The sequence below is a fragment of the Delphinapterus leucas genome, chromosome 6, assembly GCF_059928025.1.
Source record: "Delphinapterus leucas isolate spDelLeu-1000000601 "Yukka" chromosome 6, BTC_Dleu_Yukka2, whole genome shotgun sequence".
Taxonomy (NCBI): domain Eukaryota; kingdom Metazoa; phylum Chordata; class Mammalia; order Artiodactyla; family Monodontidae; genus Delphinapterus; species Delphinapterus leucas.
The window spans coordinates 103,320,896-103,328,386 of record NC_143134.1 but is presented as its reverse complement, the minus strand read 5'-3'; positions in this window follow the sequence as shown (position 1 = coordinate 103,328,386).

The following is a 7,491-nucleotide window of genomic DNA, read 5'->3' as shown; positions in this document are numbered from 1 at the left end:
TTTCCAGGACAGAGGTGAATAAAATATTAATACTGTATATAAACAAAGAGGCTGGTATGTAGCCTCAGAGATGTGGCTTAGACTCAGGGATGCTAAGAGGGTGAACACACAAAACCTCAGTGTGGGGAACTTCCTTGGTGGTCCAGTGGTTAAGAATCCGCCTTCCAATGCAGGGGATGCGGGTCTGATCCCTGGTCAGGGAACTAAGATCCCACAGGCCATGGGGCAACTAAACCCGCGTGCCGCAACTACTGAGCCCACAAGCCACAACTAGAGAGAAGCCCGTGTGCTGCAAATAAGAGCCTGCGCACCGCAATGAAAGATCCCGCGTGCTGCAACTACGACCCGACGCAACCAAATAAATAAATAAATAAATATTAAAAGAAAAACCCTCAAGGTGAACATTCTTGGGTAAATCCTTTTCTCCTGAGTTCCAAGCGAGCACGTTGAAGGCCATGCCCAGGGCATAACTGAGGAAGCACTGTGTTGGAATCTCACTGCCCACTTGTGTCTCAGGCATGACTAACCCAAAGGGCGGGGACTGAAGGTCTTCTTTCATTCACATTCAACCTGCTCTGAGCCAGAACTCAGTGTATCTTCCTGGTACCTGGCGACAATGGAAACAGGATAAGCAGGTCAGACAGAAAAACTGCATAATGGTGACTTGGCGTTCCTTCTTGTAGGGTCTTACTGTTACATAGGACCTACAGCACACACCTACTAACCATACATACACATGTGTCATAAACATGTGTACACTGGTCTATATGCCAACACAGTAGAGTGCCATCCAGTACATATACTCTGTCCTGATACACACACACACACACACACACACACGCACACACCCTTCTCTTACACTTGTCCAAACATAAACATATAACCTGTCCATACACAAATAACTTACAAAAACATATCCTACGCATAAATAAGCATAAATGTCCCAAAGGTAGCTTCCTCTTTCTCTCTCCCTCTCTCTCTCTCTCTCTCTCACACACACACACACACACACACACACACACACACACTACATCCAATCCCACACCTCTAAATATCCTGTCACGTACATCCACATACTTTGTCCCTACCACTTTACCCCACACCATACATTTGGCTACCACCAACCATTTTCCCGTACACACACAAACATGCTCACAATCAGTCCATTCACACTGACTTTTTCCTCTTTTATGTTATACAATTAGGGGCCCACACCATACTCACCTCCACCTCATACAGACCTTAACCACATATACATCTACAACCTTTGCTCTACCATCCTATCCATATCACATACTTGGCTTCCACCTATCATCCTTATTTTTGCGTGCACACACACACACACACACACACACAGAGCCTCTACCCAGCCTTCACATCTGAAACACACATCCCGAGCCATCCCATACTCCCCATCCTGGCCCCAGGGACATCACATAGCTTGGCCCCGCTCTCCTTTAACTCTTTCTCTCCCTCCTCCTGACCCCACTGCCCACCAGCACCAGAGGCACTACTCAGATATGCACAGTAACTCTATCCCAAATATCCTGTCCTTTCCCTCACACATTACAACATTAAAAGAATTGGGAGATATATAAGGATTCCAGGGTTATTGGGGTGAATGGTTATGCTTACTACACCTACAGTTACTTTTTTCTTTCATGTTGAGGGACTAGTTTGGGATTCCATTAGTGACTGTAATTTTGGGTAACACATAACATTTCCCCAATGGACATGTAGTCAGTTACCACACATTTTCAATTATTACACTGTGATCTTTTTGAAAAAGGCCAAGGAAAGCCTGGACACATATAGACACAGAAACACATAAATCAAAGATAAACTGAAAAATTAAGGGCTTTTTACTTTCCATTGACAGGAACTGCTTCCTTATCTTTATGCCCTACAAGATCTGAAACCAAAAGTAGTTGGCACATCATTAATAAGTGCATGCAACCGTTATACCTGCTAGGTCTCAGAAGAGGATTCAGGAACATAGGCAACTTTCAAGCTTGAAAAAAAAAGTGTGTGTGGAGAGAGTGCATTAGCATCCTTGAATCTTAGGGTTAGAAGTAGTCTAATAATTAATTCTCACTGCAGTCCAGAAATTCTGTCTGTGGCAGCAGCTCCTTACCAGGTGAGAATTCGGCTTCCTCCTGAACAGTTGAGCAGCTCTTGACTTCTCAACACTACCACTTTGACCTCTGATAGTAGGGAATTTGGGGCCGTGTTGAAGTAAAAACGATTTTCCTAAATGTTAACACTGTTGGCCATAGTCCTCCCCTCTGGAATAAAATAGAACGCTCTGTTCCATCTAATCTAGCAAACAGTCTGTAGGGAATTTATTCTTTAACTCATTCAACAAATATTTATTGAACTCCACTGGGTGCCATGCACTATAGTAGCATGGGGAAATAATGGTGAGAAAATGAGTCACAATCTCTGTTGTAAAATCTAATAAGCATGACTTCTCTGGGAGTACTTGGCAATGAAATTATGAAAGAGAGCCTGAATAAATGTAAAGAATTAGTAATGTGACTTGGGAAAGATAGGTGATTGTTCAATTAAACTCAGGATCCGCTAGTCATTCCTGCCCTCTTGATGAAATGGGAACTAGAGAGAGGAGGTGGAAATCGCAGGAGCCAGAATCTGACATTAGACAAATCCAGGAGACAGTTTTGGTTCCAGAAAATAAAACTGAAGAGATGCCAATGGACTCCAAGGAGGTTAGATGGTAGGCATATCTTGAATGTCTGGGGCAGCCCAGGATCTATGCGTGCCCATGATGCTAGGCTTCCAAGATAAAATACAGGACATTCAAACAAATTTGAATTTCAGCTAGATAAGAAATAAAATTTTTAGCATAAGTATCTGTCATGCAATACTTGGAACATATACTAAAAAACGATCCATTGTTTATCTAAAATTCTAATATAACTGGACATCTTGTATTTTTATTTGCCAAATCTGGCAACTTTACATTATGCCACTGATAGGTGAAGAAGACAAGGTTCTCCAGTTTGTGTAACTGGCCTTTCAATGGGCTAGTAAACAGAAAGTAAATGGAGCCAAACTGAAGAAGCCAGGAACCTCATAGATTTCCATTGGGTAGAAAGAGACAGAAGGAGGAGGTCAGAAACAAGGGATTGGCAAGTGATAACAAAGCTACAGCCGATGACCTAGGGCTCATTTCTTGTTGCCAACCAAAATCTACCTCAGGTCATGTGCATATCTTAATTTAACATTTGGGGCAGCTAAAAATGAGGTGGAAAGGAGCCAGAAGCTATAGCCCCTCTTAACTGTGCTAATAGCATTTTTTGCCTGAGTTCCAATTCACTTTAGGATTAATCTGTAATCTGAAAGTTTATTCTTTTCTAGCTATCGGTGTAGCTGACATTGTTTGTTTGCTAGATCATTTTCATAGCAAAACTTCCTTTTGGAAAACTCCAACTGGTCTAAGAAGAAAAGAATGTTTTCTATACCCAACACTGGCTACATAATTTGTGAGGCTCAGTGAAAAATAAAAACGCAGGTGCCCTTGTTCAAAATTGTTGTGAATTTCAAGTGGAAGACATTAAACCAAGCATGGGGTCCTTCTAAGTGTAGATCATACATCCACGAAGGCAACACTTTCCATACCTTAATCACGATAGAGAAAACCTGTATACTTATAGCTAGGGACAGTTATGGAAGAAATTTGGACTCATTTTAGAACTCACAGGGATAAAATAAACTGGGCAGAGACAGGGGACACAGGTAGGACAGACTGACCTTGGAATGGGTGAACTCATCTAGCAGGTCTCCTCCTCCTTGTTTCCTTCCAAGTTTTTTGGGTTTTTTTTTTTTAACACTTTCATCTGACATGATTTATTTATAGACCCTCTTAGTTTTATTACCTCTCACTGTCCTTCCCTCTTCATCTACCTCTTTTCTGCCTCCCCATAGAAAATCATGTTCCACATATGGCCAGACAACACACAGTAGAGTAAGACAATTCCTCCCTTTGATCTGGACCCTACTTTCAATCACAGTCTAATAATATGTTAGCCTTTTCAACAGCTGCTTCATGCTTTGGGCTTATATTAAGCTAAGATTCAATTAAAACCTTTCAATCTAATCCACATGACCCAATCTAAGTCAGGACCTGAGTTTCTAAAAATTCCCTTTAAATTTAACATGTCAGATTTTATATCTGCCTGATTTAAATTTCAGTTTGTTGGTTTCATATAGCATTTCAGCCAACTGAGATCACTTTGGAAATTGATTCTATCATCTACGGTCTTAGCTGCCCTTCCTGGCTTTGATCCACCTGTAGATTTGGCAATTCTACTATCCATGTCTTCATACACATCTCTGTTTAAAATGCCAGACAGGACAGGGCCAAAGACAGACAGGATCCTCCACAAGAGGCTTGTTCCGGAGTGACACAGAGACAATAATACCATTCCTCTAGGTATGGTTCTGTCAAGCATGGGAGGAAGTATGTGAGGAATCGTAAGAGGAGGTAATTTGACATTCCTTGAGAAGTGAGCAGTCTGAAGAGTTATCTGAAATATTTTCTAAGGGAAAGTGTTAGAAACCCAAGTATCACCAGTAGAAAAATTTAGATGCACAAAGAGATAGCTGTAGGCATAAGACAAATTAAGGGAAAAAAATAGGGAGACAAAAGAAAAAGAGATTGGGCAAAAAGGAAGGATGAGGATCAAAAGGAAGGATGCAGAGAGATCAAGAGGGAAAGATGGAGAGAGACCTCAGTGATATCAGTTTTAAAAGTCATGTGACCTTGTTTTAAGATTTATCACTTCCTGCCTCTGCATGCAAAATGAGGCTAATAGCCAGTCCTTAAATAACCTCACCTCTCTGGTGAGTATAATAATTGGACTTATGGGCCACATCAGATAAAAATCAGGATTTCCTGCACCTAATCCAAACTGACGTGGAACTATTTGAGGTTTGGATTCTACTTGATACAAGTGGTCATATTCCTCTCTTATGAAAAATGGAATTAACAACCTTCTGAGTTGAATGAAATACTGCCAGGAAAATCAGCTGAGAATAATTGAGAAATTATTCCCGTGACTCTACTCCTATTAATAACCACTGCCCTCAGTGAAAGTTAAAGGGATGAAAAATTTCCTTTGACTTTCCTCTCCTGTATTTGGTAGTAAGGCACTTCTGATTAAATGATATAGAATCATATTTTATTCTTGTCAGTTTTTTAAGGATTCTGCCAAGAAGAGGGTTAAAATTAAGAGCTAATTTTATTTTTACTGCAACGCCATCATCAGAATAGGTGAGCAGGACTCCCCTTTATCCACATTCACACATGCTCAGCCATGCCACCCGTTTCCAACTTCATGTGCTCTCACTCTTCCATGGTGCGGCCCACGATGTCCTCCTGTTTGGAATGCCTTTTCTCCTTTACCTGCTTGGCTAATTGCTTCTCATCTTTTAAAGGATGAGTTCAAGCATCACCTCCCTAGAAATATTTCCTAATCATTCAGTTGAGTTAAGGAATATAGATGTCCCACCTGGGCTCCTGGATGTAGTAACAAAGTCTCTCTTTTCTCTACTAGACAGAGTATTAAGGCAGGAACTGATTATTGTTCAACACTAAATCCTCAATAATTAATACAGGGCGTGGAACATTGTGGGTGCTCAGTAAATGTTTATATAAAAGGAGAGGGAAGAAGAGAAGAGAGGAAGAAGAAAGGGAAGGAGATAGGAATAGATGATAAAATCTCATCCTATGGAATGGCTTTTATAGTATAGTACCTGAAAAGAGTAGGTGACCTTTAAAAGACTCTTCTAGTCTTAGCATTCTAGCCTGTCTTTTCATTGACAGGTTTTCATCTATCTGAATTCTGTGCGATGACCTATGATTCAAAGAGGAGACAGATGACCACTTGGCAGCGCTGCCCTGAAGATAGTCAAGTGCACTGATGAACGTCATCCTCAAGGAAATCTTCAAGTTTCTGATGAATGTTCAAGTGCACTTTGTGATGATATTGATAACCAGTGTGTTACAGTGTAAAAAGAATATGTTGATTAGTTTCAAGCAATAGAAGATAAATTTTAAATACGTAATGAAGTAGTTGAGGCTGAGAGAACAATTATCCATCAGAGAAATAAAGCACAACTTTATCTGAGTGAATCTGGAATATAATAAACTTCTGAGGAGCAGTTTCAACCAGAGGCCAAAGACAGGCTACCCAAGAGCTCATCAGCATTTCTCAGCCTCTGCTTCTTTCTACCCTAAATGTAGCACATACTATGTTAGCAGATGTACTCTAAAGGGGAGGTTGACACATCTGTACATTAGTGCATATTAGTGCATTTTGACTCCCAGAGAAATAGTAAAGTTATTTTTTATCAAGAGTTTTGGGAGCCTTTCTTCTAATAAATATGGCTGCACATTGTCCCTAAGTGATTCCTTAATTATAGAAAAATATAAAATTCCCAACAAGGACCCAGAGTCACAGTGTCATTTCCTGCTCTGTCATAAGACTAGGTAATTTTTTTCTGGATTCCATTTCTGGAGATTGAGATGAAATTCAGAGTTGTAACATGTAACAATACCACTGAAATATCTTTAAAATCAATGCATTAATATGCCAAAAACTTAAAAGCCCTTTGGAGGAGAAAACACTATGAAAAGAAATACTCAGGGACCGCCCCCTCCGTCCAAGTTCATGCACAGTTACATGCCTTTGATGTATCAGAGTAAGGAAGAAATTTGAATGTCTCGGACTGACCTCTCTCCTAAAGATACTACATGTTTGCATCTCCAAACTTCCTACTTTACATTTATACTGGAATAGCCCATCAAACTGTGAATTTAAAAAACTAAATTCTCAGTTCCTAATTCCTGTTCCTAAAAATATTTCCCCTTTTCTGACTTACTTCTATCAATGGTGTCCCTGAAGAAATGCTCAAAGAGGATGTTTCCCAGGTGAAGCAAAGGCCTAGTGAACAAGGACCTACCTGGTCTAGAAGCTTCTGAGATGCAAGTAGAGAGGGAGACAATAATGACACTGAGAGTTAACTGATGGAGTAAGGCCCATGAAGAGGTGGAGAGGGATAAAATTCACAGCACAGGTAGCTTTAGCTTTAGATTAGCTTTTGATCAGAGGATTAGCTTTAGACCAGGGGAAGGAGGAAAGGATGTGAACAGATGAAGGTAATTTTGCATACTGGAGATGAGAAAAAACAGAACCTTAAGTAATTACTCTTTAATACTTTTTATTTTCTCTGTAAGGTAGCAAATGAGGGCATCTTGTAAGAGTGAAGAAATAGGGTGGGACACAGAAGCAGTAGAGGTTTGAAAAGAATAGAGAAGTCTGAAATAACTGCTATGTGGAAACAGAAAAGAGAGCTGACCAGTGATGTGTCATGGAAGTCCCAGCTGTTTTTCCAGGTAGGTTAGGTAAAAGGTTAAGGGGACAAAAGAAAAGACACTTCTGTCAACACCGTCATTGATCTGAAGGGCTA